The 15,425-nt window shown below is 43.1% G+C and overlaps 1 long non-coding RNA gene across 4 annotated transcripts in view; it reads left to right on the top strand.

Moving 5' to 3' along the window:
• LOC123365390 overlaps nucleotides 1–15,425 on the top strand; it is a 340,326-nt gene that overhangs the window by 192,035 nt on the left and 132,866 nt on the right. The gene's annotated exons all lie outside the window — the stretch shown is intronic.

Raw genomic sequence — 15,425 nt, 5'->3', positions numbered from 1 at the left:
CTAAGGCCCAGCAACCCACTGGCAGCATTTGTATATGAACTTAAACATTTTTAACGCTTATATTTATTTTGTCTTTCCTCGTTCCTCTGCAGTGCTGTTAACCATTCAGGACAGATTTTGTGTTTCTTTATCTCTTTGGACAAGTCTTTCCCATGCACGCATTAGTACAGCCATCACCAGAAAAGCTTAGGTTCAGCGAAGGCTTTTTCAACAACTGAGGGGTCAGTTTTACTTCACAGATAGGCAGAGCGAGATGCTGCTGCTTATATAGTATTGGCAGAAGGGAAATGACCCATCAAAAAGTATGTAAGAAAGTAAAAGAGGTGGCAGTGGTGGTATAGCTGGGGCAAGAGATGTTTGATGTTGTGGAGGAAGTCTGTGAGGAGGTCCCTGGAACCAAGTGGGGGAAGGAAGCTGAGTGAGGGAGCAGCCGATGGTGTGTTAGGGAAAATCAGTGGTGGAAGGGAAGCAAGCTCTGAGAAGGAGCAGGTTACAGTGGAGGAAAGGAGTATCTATGAAACTGGGTGAGGGGACAGGACATGGCAACAGAAGGAAATGGGTGGTGATGTTGTGTTTGTGCCTCTGGAGTTGGGTGGGTGCAGGAAAGAGGCAATGGGAGTGGGTGGCCAGCGTATATAGGTTCTCTAGAAACAGGTGAGAGATGGAAGGATGCAGTAGTAGAGAATAGAGTGGGTGGGGAAAATTTCTATTGGACTGTGTTTTGACAATAAGTGACAACCATTTTTGTAAAATATGTTTTCTGATGGCTGTAATTGAGAGTTGCAATGAAGGTGCTTCTAGAGCTGGTGGTGGAGGGAATATAGGAGGTAGAGGAGAAGATCCAGAGATAAATGTTTCTGCACAGGGAGGAAAGAACAGAAGGATAGCAGTGCTTAGGATGTAGTGGGAGAGGAGGTTTTGCACTAGGGAAGAATGTTAGGTAACGGGAAAGCATGGCTCTGTACCAAAGGAGGTGTGAAGAGATAGGATTCAGTGTGTCTGATTTCTGCCCACCACTATATTGTGAATGGCAGAAACTACTGCATGGTGGAGAATACAATTTGATTAATATAGTTTGTCACGTGTGCATTTAGATACCTTTGCTGCCCGACTAGACAGTGAGAAAATCAAAATATTTTTCTATTGTACCCACAGGTACAAAATATATCTTAATTTAGGTGTAGTTAAGGCAATGGGAACTATAGTACTTTCTATATTTTGTGTACGTTTTCAAGAGAGACATATAATACCACCTAGGTACCTGATCGCGACCTATGAAGCTACATACCCAAGTTTGAGTGATTTGAGATATTATTTGAAAATTGAGATTTGGGTGGAGCCTTGTTTGATGTTTTGTACATTTGGTGACTTTCAAAAGACATTACAAGAATACTTAAAAAAAATTGCTAACATACAGTAAATTCCTTTACTGTTCTGCTTGTTCGTGGTTTTTTTATTTTATTTTATTTTTTTAGGGGAGAGGATAAGATTTAGATGATTTAAATGTGGCTTTACAGGATACATACTTCAGTTTGTTTTCTTTTAAGTAAAGTTATTGTATTTGTTCTTTCTCCTGTTTTAGTCAATGGGGAAACTACCATTGAATTAAATGGGACCAAGACCGAGCCCATTGATTTGTGACAGGATTTTTGTTACATTATTTTAACTGGTTAACGAGTGCAATTATATCAGATATGCTCATATTTGGAACTTTTTGGTCCACTGCTCATTTAATAATGACCACTTTGTGGGCATTCTGTATAGGCAGAATAGCTATCGGTGAGGTATGGTATTAAGGGTATCATTAGCATGAGATTGGGGTAGCCATGGTGGATCATTTATAATAAATGCCAGTAAAATCTTTACATTACACCACATCATCATATGCCACACGTTTAATTGTTCTAGGAATGTTTTAGTGAATGCTTAAAATTTTTCAGTGGAACTACTACTAGTATGCCTCCAGCTGTAAAGCCAGGTTCTTTAGGTGCTATAAATGCAAATTATACAAGGCTTAGAGGAGAACAAGAAGCAGTGGTCTCAAGTTGCGGTGGGGGAGGCCTAGGTTGGATATTAGGAAACACTATTTCACTAGGAGGGTGGTGAAGCACTGGAATGGGTTACCTAGGGAGGTGGTGTAATCTCCACCCTTAGAGGTTTTTAAGGCCCGGCTTGACAAAGCCCTGGCTGGGATGGTTTAGTTGGTGTTGCTCCTGCTTTTAGCAGGGGCTTGCACTAGGTGACCTCCTGAGATTCTATGATTCTATGAGGAAAAAAACAAACCCTGCTTTTTTTTAATAACAATTACCTAAATTTTTTCATCCATAAAAATGTAATTAAAGTCAATATTTTAGAGTCTTCCAGAGCTAGAAGCCAATGGCCATTTGGGAAGCTGGGACTCTCCCTTCTACTCTGGATGTTTCTATTTCTAGTCCTCCTACTCCATAAGGATTGGATGCCCTTGTTGTTGGGTTTTAATTGCTAACTCCATAGTTCAGTCTTTAATTTTCTGGGGTTTAATCTCTTCATAAAAAAGGTAGGTAGGTAATTCTATTGAATCTGTAAAGATGCTAACCTGGCATCAGATGGAAGAGTATGATGAGTGATAAATGTTTCAAGCCTCTGGCCTCTTATCTCTGGTCTTGGTTTTTTTTAATCCTTCTCAAACTAAAGTGATTGAAAAGCTTTCCAGATCTGATAATTGAAAAGATTTCAAGTGAAACTTTTGGCTCTTACAGCAGCATGAGATCATACAATGTGATATTAGCTGAATTGGTACCAGAGTTTGAAATGAAAATGAAAACATGTTACTATTAGCGCCTCTCAGCTATTTTTCAGGGCTGTGGGTAAAATACTGGCTTGCTGGTCAACTGCTGTACATTATGACTCCATAATTTAAAAGTGTAGAGTTTCTTTAGTATATGTGAAGTGTGTGTATTTCTGTTTGCAATTAGTATGTTTAATTTACATCTACTCTGGTGACAAATGTTTTAGGTCTGGAAACTATTTTAAAACTTAGGGCAACTAAAGAAAATCACCGCAAGAGAGGTTTTACTGAAGCTGTGTGTATTCTTGGAGTTTCTTACAAATGCAATACAGCACTGGGGACACAATCTTTTCTTTAAACTTGCTATTAGTCTCAGGGTCTTGCTCCTTGTTACTGCTCTAATTAACATTTATGCATGTGCACGAGTGTACACACGTGTGCATATAATATGTACTAATGTATGGTATACACACATACAGGTGTATGTTTTATCTTTCTCATTAGAAATGTAAGTTACGTAATGCCTAAATTACAGGTAAGAAAATTACATTAAAGGAACTTTAATGTTGCAAAGTCAAGCACTCAAAAGTGCCAGAACTGAAATTGCCTAAGCAAACTTAATTCAGCCCCTTGTATGTATGCATTATCATAGTCTTTTAATCACATGATCACAAGCTCCTATTTCATTCACTGCACAGAATGGGTAGGGCTTATTGGATGGGTAGCTATTTGATATTTTGTTTTGTCATTCAGTGTGTGGCCCTATGCCTTATTTGCTGCACACTCTTCAGACCCTGCACTGAATGCAGAATGATGATTAATTTCCTCATGGAGATTTTATGGCGCTGATCACTGTAGTATGTGAGTGTGTCACAGATAGGAATGAATTTATCTTTACAATTCCCCCACCCCCCTTCATTCCTATGAGTTAAGGTTGTTATCCCACTTTTACAGACGGCATCTGAGGCACAGCGAGAATAATGTCAAAAGCATCTGCTGATCTTAGTGCCCAAACTGAGATGCTTTGGGTCTGATTTTTTTTTTAAGCGTACTTTGTAAAGTATAGCAGTTTATATGTTCAGAGCAGACCTCTCATTGACTTCAGCTGACCATGAAACCACCCTTCCTCTACCTACAGTACATTGCCTCATTCAGTACACACCTTCTGACTTTGCAACAGACGAGATAGGATTCCTGCAGATAACTGCCTTATTCACTACACGTTTCTGACTTATTCTTTGGACACTGTCCACCTGTGCAATGAATGAGGCGGGGGTCCTATGGAAAAATACTGTGTTATCATGTTATTAAAAATTATATCATTATGCATACGTACAAGGGGCTGAATTAAGTTTGCATAGGCAACCTTAATTCTGGCATTTCCTAACTTTTGAGTTGATTTGCAACCTTAATGTTTTTTTTAATGTATTTTTTGTATTTAATTTCCTAGTTTTTTTTAAAGTATAATGACAAAACAAATTCCCTCATATTGACCCCCAAACTGGGTCGTCATCAGGATTTGGACCTCTGCCACTTGAGGTAACAGAGTAACTGGTAGCAGTAGTAAACTGATATTACTCAAGTGGATGTGCCACTCAAGTGGGATGAGACACACTTTGCTAGTGCATGTCACAGATCTTTGCTGATAGCAAAGAAATATTGAGACTCAGAATCGTAGATTCACCTCCAAGTTCTAGAGAGGAGTGTGCTCTCCATTTGATCCTGTCCGTCCCACAAGTCTGATCCCTTCTAACCTTCTCTTCTCCAGCCTGTACCTGTCTTAGCCTCCCCCTGCTTCTCGCTGGCTCCTCGCTCCACATCACCACATGAACCACTTTGTACAAGGTGTGGACAGATCTAATATTGGCATAGCCATCGATCACTAGGGAGAGACTGACCACCGGAGCAACTAATGCATTTTCTGAGCTGTACTCATACTGCCAAGAAACAAGGATAACTGAGGCATTTAAGTGCTCTGAGAGTTGGACACAAACTTGTCAATAATCTATCAGGAATGAAAGATTAAATCTCGGATGATATTTGGCCATATTGTTATCAATTGATGTTTTTCTGAGGAATGGGCCTGCCACAGTTTCATTTATAGCAGCTTGGGATATTGTCCTCCCTAAGGGAGGCACTGACAGTTTCCACCAGCTGTGGACCCAGTTCTTCCCTGTTGGCTTTCAGAAGTGGGTAGTACAGTGGGTAGCATGGGTTGTGTCATGAGGTATCTCTAGAACTTTAGTGAGCAACACTGGCCTAAACCCAACCAGGGAAGGCTTACTATTTGTATCCTCCAGAAATGGCTATGCCACCGTGGAAACATTCTGAAGTAACAGTTTAACTTTTATGAGCTAAGAACTTGAGGACATGACTTGAGAAGGATTGCTACAGTGAAAGGAGTAGGGGAACTCAACCTTGTATGTTGTACCTCTTCTACCCCTTTCTCTGGCTTTTGTCTTACAGAATGTAAACTCTTCGCTGGGACCATGCCTTCCCATATGTCTATGCAACATCTCAAGCACTACTTTAAGATAAAGAATAGTACATGAGGGCATAATTTATCAAGCAATATAATTGAATTCACTATCTGTGACCTTGCAGGTCACACTGTAGCGTTAAAGACCTTGCAAGAACCAGATCTCACAAAAACAACTGCTGAATAGTCAGTGCCATTCAGATAGAAATGAACCTTTTCAGAAAAATGCACTTTTGTAAAGCCTTTCAAATATGGCCCCATTTTGAATACCCTTTAGATTTGTCAAGTATCAGAGGGGTAGCCATGTTAGTCTGGTTCTGTAGAAGCAGCAAAGAATCCTGTGGCACCTTATAGACTAATAGACGTTTTGCAGCATGAGCTTTCGTGGGTGAATACCCACTTCTTTGGATGCAAGCAGTGGAAATTTCAGGGGCAGGTGTGTATATATAAGCAAGCAAGAAGCAAGCTAGAGATAACGAGGTTAGATCAATCAGGGAGGATGAGGCCCTGTTCCAGCAGCCGAGGTGTGAAAACCAAGGGAAGAGAAACTGGTTCTGTAATTGGCAAGCCATTCACAGTCTTTGTTTAGTCCTGAGCTGATGGTGTTAAATTTGCAGATGAACTGGAGCTCAGCAGTTTCTCTTTGAAGTCTGGTCCTAAAGTTTTTTTGCTGTAGGATGGCCACCTTAAAATCTGCTATTGTGTGGCCAGGGAGGTTGAAGTGTTCTCCTACAGGTTTTTGTATATTGCCATTCCTAATGTCTGATTTGTGTCCATTTATCCTTTTCCTTAGAGACTGTCCAGTTTGGCCGATGTACATAGCAGAGGGGCATTGCTGGCATATGATGGCATATATTACATTGGTGGACGTGCAGGTGAATGAACCGGTGATGGTGTGGCTGATCTGGTTAGGTCCTGTGATGGTGTTGCTGGTGTAGATATGTGGGCAGAGTTGGCATCGAGGTTTGTTGCGTGGGTTGGTTCCTGAGCTAGAGTTACTATGGTGCGGTGTGCAGTTGCTGGTGAGAATATGCTTCAGGTCGGCAGGCTGTCTGTGGGCGAGGACTGGCCTGCCACCCAAGGCCTGTGAAAGTGTGGGATCATTGTCCAGGATGGGTTGTAGATCCCTGATGATGCGTTGGAGGGGTTTGAGCTGGGGACTGTATGTGATGGCCAGTGGAGTCCTGTTGGTTTCTTTCTTGGGTTTGTCTTGCAGTAGGAGGCTTCTGGGTACACATCTGGCTCTGTTGATCTGTTTCCTTATTTCCTCGTGTGGGTACTGTGGTCTTGAGAATGCTTGGTGGAGATTTTCTAGGTGTTGGTCTCTGTCTGCGGGGTTAGAGCAGATACGGTTGTACCTCAGTGCTTGGCTGTAGACAATGGATCTTGTGGTGTGCTCGGGATGGAAGCTGGAGGCATGAAGGTAGGCATAGCAGTCGGTAGGTTTTCGGTATAGGGTGGTGTTAATGTGACCACCACTTATTTGCACCGTGGTGTCTAGGAAGTGGACCTCCCGTGTAGATAGGTCCAGGCTGAGGTTGATGGAGGGGTGGAAGCTGTTGAAATCATGGTGGAATTTTTCCAGAGTCTCCTTCCCATGGGTCCAGATGATGAAGATGTCATCAATGTAGCGTAGGTAGAGAAGGGGCGTGAGTGGACGGGAGCTGAGGAAGCATTGTTCCAGGTCGGCCATAAAAATATTGGCATATTGTGGGGCCATGCAGGTGCCCATAGCGGTGCCACTGATCTGGAGATATATATTGTCATTAAATTTGAAATAGTTGTGTGTGAGGATAAAGGCACAGAGCTCAGCAACCAGTTGTGCTGTGGCATCATCAGGAATACTGTTCCTGACAGCTTGTATTCCATCAGTGTGTGGGATGTTTGTGTAGAGAGCCTCTACATTCATGGTGGCTAGGATGGTGTTTTCTGGAAGGTCACCAATGCATTGTAGTTTCCTCAGGAAATCAGTGCTGTCACGGAGATAGCTGGGAGTGCTGGTAACATAGGGTCTGAGTAGAGAGTCCACATATCCAGACAGTCCTTCAGTGAGAGTTCCAATGCCAGAGATGATGGGGCGTCCAGGTTTCCGGGTTTGTGGATCTTGGGTAGTAGATAGAATAACCCTGGTCGGGGTTCTAAGGGTATATTGATTTGTTCCGGTGTTAGTGTAGGGAGTGTCCTGAGTAGATGGTGCAGTTTCTTAGTGTATTCCTCAGTGGGATCTGAGGGAAGTAGCCTGTAAAATTTGGTATTGGAGAGTTGTCTGGCGGCCTCCTTTTGGTAGTCAGACCTGTTCATGATGACAACAGCACCTCCTTTATCAGCCTCTTTGATTATAATGTCAGGATGGTTTCTGAGGCTGTGGATGGCATTGCGTTCTGCACGACTTAGGTTATGAGGCAAGTGATGTTGTTTTTCCACAATTTCTGCTTGTGCACGTCGGCGGAAGCATTCAATGTATAGGTCCAGACTGTCATTTCGACCCTAAGGAGGAGTCCATGTGGAGTTCTTCTTGTGCTGTTGGTGGGAGGGTAACTGTGTATCGGTGCGCTGTTCAGTGTTGTCCTGGAAGTATTCTTTGAGTCGGAGACGGCGAAAGTAGGCTTCCAGATCGCCGCAGAACTGTATCATGTTGGTGGGGGTGGCAGGGCAGAAAGAGAGTCCCCGAGATAGGACAGACTGTTCTTCTGGGCTGAGTGTGTGGCTGGATAGATTGACGATATTGCTGGGTGGGTTAGGGGTATCACGGTTGTGGACCCATGTGGCAGGTAGGAGTTTAGACAGCTTACAGTCCTTTTTCCTTTTTAGAGAGGTGAAGTGAGTAATGTAGATCTCCTGTCTTATTTTAGTGAAGTCCGTTTGTATGGAAGTTTGGTTATTGATGAGAGTCTCTAGGTTGGAGAGCTCTTTTTTGATGTTTTCCTGTTTGCTGTATAGGAAGCTGATCAGGTGGTTCCTCAGTTTCTTAGATGGAGTACGGCATAATCTCTCACTGTGGTCTGTGTAGTATGTAGATAGCTGTGGATTTTTTACCTTTAGTCCATTAGGTATGATGTCCATCCGTTTACATTTGGAAAGGAAGATGATATCCGTCTGTATTTGTGCAAGTTTCTTCATGAGGTTGATGGTTCACTCACCTGCACGTCCACCAATGTAATATATGCCATCATATGCCAGCAATGCCCCTCTGCTATGTACATCGGCCAAACTGGACAGTCTCTAAGGAAAAGGATAAATGGACACAAATCAGACATTAGGAATGGCAATATACAAAAACCTGTAGGAGAACACTTCAACCTCCCTGGCCACACAATAGCAGATTTTAAGGTGGCCATCCTACAGCAAAAAAACTTTAGGACCAGACTTCAAAGAGAAACTGCTGAGCTCCAGTTCATCTGCAAATTTAACACCATCAGCTCAGGACTAAACAAAGACTGTGAATGGCTTGCCAATTACAGAACCAGTTTCTCCTCCCTTGGTTTTCACACCTCGGCTGCTGGAACAGGGCCTCATCCTCCCTGATTGATCTAACCTCATTATCTCTTGCTTGCTTCTTGCTTGCTTATATATACACACCTGCCCCTGAAATTTCCACTGCTTGCATCCGAAGAAGTGGGTATTCACCCACGAAAGCTCATGCTGCAAAACGTCTGTTAGTCTATAAGGTGCCACAGGATTCTTTGCTGCTTCTTTAGATTTGTGAATTGAAAGAATTTACTATTGATTTTTTGTTATGAATTGCTATAGATGGGCCACATCCTGCAACCCTTAATGACATGATTGCAGCTGGACTTCTTGCATGAGTAAGGATTACTTGTGTGAGGGAAGATTAAGGGACTGACTTCTGTTGTATTAAGCAACCCATGTTTCTCCCTGAGTGGTATCAGCTTACCCTAAACTGCCTGCCAAATGAACAGAGATTGGGGCAAAGCGTGCATCTCAGTGGAAACTGTCAGGCTTTAGTATAAATGCAATGTAATCTTTTAAAGTCTACCTTGGAATTAATTCACTTACAAACAAAACAGGAAAAATATCAATTAAAATGGCTTTTCCCATTGGTTTCCCTGCCATAAACTAAATTTTATTCTGTAAAATATACACACAGTGTTTTCTTTTAGTAGAATCTTATATTCATTTACAAAATAAGCTGCTAGTTTTGTCTGAGCAATAAGGCACTCTGGAATTTGAAATCTTAACCAGAGGTATTCTCTGAGCCTCATGCCTGACCAAGTACAGTACCTGAGGCATGTGTTACTACTAACCTATGCCATAATTGCTATACGCATGTAGCTACACGTATATGCACACATGGCTTTCCTACTGTGAGTGTTCAGATGATTTGCTAATGCACGCCAATACTCACATCAGCCGTTGTCTCTGTGATCTTAATAGATCATCACAAACCAGGTTATAAACTGGCATACAAGGTTCAACAGCAGGGCTCTGTAAACACTTTGCTTAGAATCCATCCCCTCCTCGAAATTAGGGTGGATTCAAATCCTCTTCTATCAGTGAACATCAGCTCCACCATTTGCAAAGTTGCGATGGAGGTGTGTTTAGTTGCAAAGTTGTGATGCCCGCTCCCTGCCTGTCCCTGGGGACAGAGGTGCGTGTGGCCTATACTCTTCTCACTCAGTCCTAAAACCAGGAGCCTGCTGCTGTGGTCTTTTGTGGGATGCTGAGTTACTTACTACATCTTCACTCCCCAATCTGTTTGTTGTACATATCTAAGGATGGTGGTGAAGGAGACAGAGGTCTACTTGCTATCGGTCACTACCTCCTTGATTGTAAATGGGGGTGATCTTTCCTCATAAACAGGAAAGCAGATGTGAAGAAAGAGCCAGAGTGGTGCTCTAGTGAGCTCAGGGATAGATACCCATAATTCCTTGAAACTAGAATGTAAAGAAAAGGAGCCCTAGGACTCTTTGCCTTGATGATTCCGTAGCAGCCATGTTAAGGATTACAGGGTATCTGTGCTGAGCCCTGTCTAGAAGGTGGCTGACAACTACAGTGCGTCCCTACTGTAAAGTGGGAAGCAAGTGGGCAAGGTGTACTGACTCCAAAGACCCTTGAAAGGTTTGGGAGAGACAGCATTTCATACCAGGCAACTCTCCTGCTGGGAATAGCAGCCATCTTGGTACTGTTTGAGGACCCAAGGTACAGCAGGGCGGACCACGTGTCCCCAGGATGGAACAGGTGGTCAGGCTTCCCTCCCCAAGCCACACACAGTACATCAAAGGTAAAGCCTGACATAGCCAATGTCTTCAGGGCTAGGAGGGGTGATGGGATGTGGTTCTTGGATGTTACACTAGAAGTTTCCTTCCCACGGCAACTCGTGTATTGAGTTTGTGTGAAATGACCCCTGCATGCACATTTCATACAGTCCTGTTCAATAATAGCATCTGACTGGTGGTGGAAAAGCCCACTGGCTGAAGATATGGGTGCATTAAACATCCCAAAACTAAAATTTACTTCTTATAAAAGCCTTTACATTAAATTAAGTGTCTGTAATTTTATTATACTGTTTTAGTGGCCCGATTGTGACCGGTTAGGCTCTTAATAAACCTCATGATAAAAAGAATAGACACACTAGTCAGTTTGCACCCGTTTATATTGCTGTTCATGTTCCAATTATTTTGCTGTGATTCTTCTTTTTAAAGTAGCCAGAAAGAGTACAACAAAGTATGGTGAGCCCTAATTTAGAAGCAAGAGCCGGTTCACCCTGATAAAAGGGTCAGCCAAGCCTCACTGGCTCTTTATTAGGCTCCGGTACCCACTGTGTTTTATCTTCTATGAATATTACTCTTCTATTATGCTCACTATCATCTCTATGCAGATGATAGTTTAATACTTGCAAATGAGCAAAATATAATGAGCGGGTAGCTATAAAAACATTGAAAACTTACTCATATGAGGAAACAAGGGCACTGCTGGCAAACTAATGTTAGTTGTTTTTCTTAGAATAAGTGTAAATGTGTTGGATGTAAAAAAGCATATTTTAGGATCTACTTTTCCATTGCTACAAGAGTGCAACCCCTGTTCCTGCTGGGACTCTGCTTTACATACTTCAGGTAGAGCAGAGACACCCATTTCCCCCCCATTCATGCCTATGGTGTAATCAGCGGTGGCTCCAGGAACCAGGGCCGCCCAGAGGGCGGGGGCAAGTGGGGCAATTGGCCCTGGGCCCCGCAGGGGCCCCCATGAGAGTTTTTCAGGGCCCCTGGAGCGGGGTCTTCCACTCTGGGTCTTCGGTGGCGGCGGGTCCTTCCGCTCCGGGACCCGCCTCCGAAGTGCCCTGAAGACCCATGCCGGGGGCCTCCCGCTGCTGCAGACCCCAGGCCCCCTGAACCCTCTGGGCGGCTCTGCCAGGAACCAGTGCTCCAAGAGCATGTCTGGGGCGGCAAGCCGCGGGGGGCGCCCTGCTGGTCCCTGCAAGGGCAGCAGTCAGGCAGACTTCAGTGGCTTGCCTGCGGGAGGTCTGCCGGTCCTGCGGATTCGGCGGTGGGTATGCTGAATCCGCGGGACTGGGGACCTCCTGCAGGCAAGCCACCGAATCCATGGGACCGGGGACCTCCTGTCGGCGCGCCGGCGAAGGCAGCCTGCCCGCCGTGCTTGGGGCGGCAAAAAAGCTAGAGCTGCCCCGGGGTGTAATCCAGTCACTTAAGGTTTGCAATTAGCATTGGCTCATTATTACTGTTGTAACTGTTGGGCATGTTAAAACATCCCAGTGATTACGCAGGGGCAGGGAGTGCAGTAGAAGTCATAAGCAAGGCATGTAGTTCGAGTCCCATGTAGTTTTGCTATAGAAGCCCAAACCTGGTCTTTCATCATTTTTGTTATGAGGTCGATCCTGTACTTATGATACTTTTTATAGTAAAAATTACTTTTTCATTAAATTGCATAAAATATATGTAATACTATATACTCTATAGCAGAGTGACTAAAGCCTTTCTTGGAATAAGAGAGATCTGTCAGGTCCTGCTTTTTGCTACAGCTGCAGAATTTCTACTTACGTGGAAAGAAAGAGAAAGACACACACGCTTGGTGAGGGCCTACCGTCAGCAGATAAAAGAAGCACCACCAGTAATTGAGGTCTGACTTTTTTCCTTCTTGTTCCTTTCCCCCAAAATGATGATTTTGAACTGGTTGAGCCATTAGGGAGGAAAACCTAATAGAAATAGAGAAGTAGAAACTTGGAAAATGAATAGTTTTCTGAATGGGTGACCATTTTTTCTCAGGAATCACTATTCAGTTGTTTGGATGTCTTAAAAGTGCTGGCCAAATTTTCAGCCAGTTTCATGTTATGATACACTACTGCAGGGGTCAGCAACCTTTCAGAAGTGGTGTGCCTAGTCATTTATTCACTCTAATTTAAGGTTTTGTGTACCAGTAACACATTTTAATGTTTTTAGAAGGTCTCTTTCTATAAGTCTATAATATATGGTATAACTAAACTATTGTTGAATGTAAAGTAAATAAGGTTTTTAAAATGTTTAAGAAGCTTCATTTAAAATTAAATTAAAATGCAGAGTCCCCCGGACCGGTGGCCAGGACCTGGGCAGTGTGAGTGCCACTGAAAATCAGCTTGCAGGCTGCCTTCGGCACGCGTGCCATAGGTTGCCTACCCCTGTACTACTGTCTGTCTCTTTAAGCTGGGTGGCTGAAAACAGTTTCCTGCCTTTCAGTTGTCCATTTGATATCCTGCCCTATCCTGTTAATATAGCAATATAGAGACTGCAGAGGAATATTGATTTTAATATAATCTTTGGGATTGTTAGGAATTTATAATACAGGAGCAGTCATGAGAGTGCACTTTGGCATATAATTTTTTTTCTTCATGTAATGGCATAATTTTTTTGAAAAGGCTATGCTGCTAAGATGTATTGTCCAGATATGGTCTTTCCACTGGGTATCTCTCAGTACTCTACACTGGGAAAAAACGGCAGTAAGTTCATGGGGTCATGCTTGTATTAAGTCTCGTGCTTCCTGTCACACTGTATTTGACCTGGATTGAGCAGCTGATATGACATCATTGTGGGTGTTGCCAGCACATTCTTCTTTTTATATTAAATCTGCAAAAATATTTTCTTTTTGAAGATCCCCTTCCAACCCTCCTCGCCCCTCTGTCCGTTCCCCCCCCCCCCCAAAAGAAGAGATCTCGTCTAGGTTTGTATACCCCACAGGTATGTCTGGTGGGTTTGGATGAGTGAGGTATTGTCCTGCTGTTTACCTCTCTCAAAGGAAGTGTCTGTTGACACAGTCTGTATTTCAAGCATCTTTATTATACAACACTCTGGGAAGCCTTCAGGGCAAGCCAAGTAGGCCCTAAAAAGCAGCTTCTTAGTCACAAAGGGAGACAGAGCTAACCAGACACCAGCAGTTCATATTTCTGTATTTATAGAGATCTGTGTAATGATAATGTCAGACCTCACAGAAGACTAAGGCTGCTTATTTAGAACTGTATGTGAGGTGAGGCAGGAAGGCGTCCCAGCTGCTGTTTTTACCTGCCACAGTAGGTTAGTGGCAATAGCCTTTTTAAGAGTGAGCAGTGGAGCAGAACAGCACTGCTTTATTCCTTAAGGGACTAACTCTGCCACCCTTGTTCATGCCGAGCAATGCCTTACTCCACAGAACTACCTACAGAGATCCATTGTGAGTAGGGTTGGCAGAACCAGACCCGCAGTAAGTCTGTCTTTTTCTGGCCTTGGCTATGCTACAGATTTTCTGAAATTGCTCTACCACCAGTGCCAGGAACAGTGGGAGCACTAGATTGATGGTAAGAGAATTAAAAATAACCCTTAGGGTAGATATAGTCTCTTAATTAAGGACTTCCATGGAGTGACCACTATTAATTTTCATCATGGCTTAATTTTTTATCTACACATTTTTTATTTAATTATAAAAAATGTGCAAAGAGAGCCATATGGCCAAAACTTATATAAAATATACTTCTATTTGGATAACCGGTCCTCATGGTACTTTTGAGATCTGGTGGCACTATGGATCGGGCATAGACTGGTCAGCCTAACTTCAATATCTGGAAAGATACTGGAAAAATTATTACACAATCAATTTGTAAGCATGTGGAGGATCATAGGGTTATAAGGAATGGCCAGCATTGATTTGTAAAGAACAAATTATGCCAAACCAACCTAATTTCCTTCTTTGTTAGGATTACTAATCTAGTGGATGGGGGAAGCAGTAGACATGATATACCTTGATTTTTAGTAAGGCTTTTGACACAGTTCCATATTACATTCTCATAAGCAAACTAAGGAAATGTGGTCTAGATGAAATTACTATTAAGGTGGTGTGACGATGCGGTTCTGGCGGGACCCAACTGAGAGTGCCAGTTCAGGTCCAATTGCTTAAACAGGGCAGTTACAGCCCAAGGCTGGGGTTTTTCCACTTCTAAGGCAAACCAAACCAGCTAGACAAAGAGGACTTGGGTCTCACCCCACTGGCTAACAAGAAGTCACAAGCAATTCCCTTAGACACTCCAGTTTCCCAGTATCACCACCGGTGCTTGTCCTAGGGATGAATGGTTATGAAAACCAACACCCAAATAAAAGAAAAAAGTTCTCTCGATCCCAAAGAATCAAGCCCCAGACCCAGATCAATATACAAATCAGATCTTACCCACAAATCACGCTGTTGCCAATCCTTTAGAATCTAAAATCTAAAGGTTTATTCGTAAAAGGAAAAAGATATAGATGAGAGCTAGAATTGGTTAAATGGAATCAGTTACATACAGTAATGGCAAAGTTCTTAGTTCAGGCTTGTAGCAGTGATAGGATAACCTGCAGGTTCAAATCAAGTCTCTGGAGTACATCCCCCACTGGGATGGGTCCTCAGTCCTTTGTTCAGAGCTTCAGTTTGTAGCAAAGTCCCGCCAGAGGTAAGAAGCAGGATTGAAGACAAGATGGAGATGAGGCATCAGCCTTTTATAGGCTTTTTTAGGTGTAAGAACACTTCTTTATTCTTACTGTGGAAAATTACAGCAAAATGGAGTCTGGAGTCACATGGGCAAGTCCCTGCATACTTTGCTGAGTTACAAGGCGTATCTGCCTTCTCTCAATGGGTCAATTGTGTAGCTGATGGTCCTTAATGGGCCAACAAGCAGGCTAGGCAGAGCTAACCCCAACTTGTCTGGGATGTCTCCCAGAAGCACAGCAC

This window comes from Mauremys mutica, chromosome 2 (genome assembly GCF_020497125.1).
Source record: "Mauremys mutica isolate MM-2020 ecotype Southern chromosome 2, ASM2049712v1, whole genome shotgun sequence".
Lineage (NCBI taxonomy): Eukaryota > Metazoa > Chordata > Testudines > Geoemydidae > Mauremys > Mauremys mutica.
This window is presented reverse-complemented; position numbering and strand designations above follow the sequence as displayed.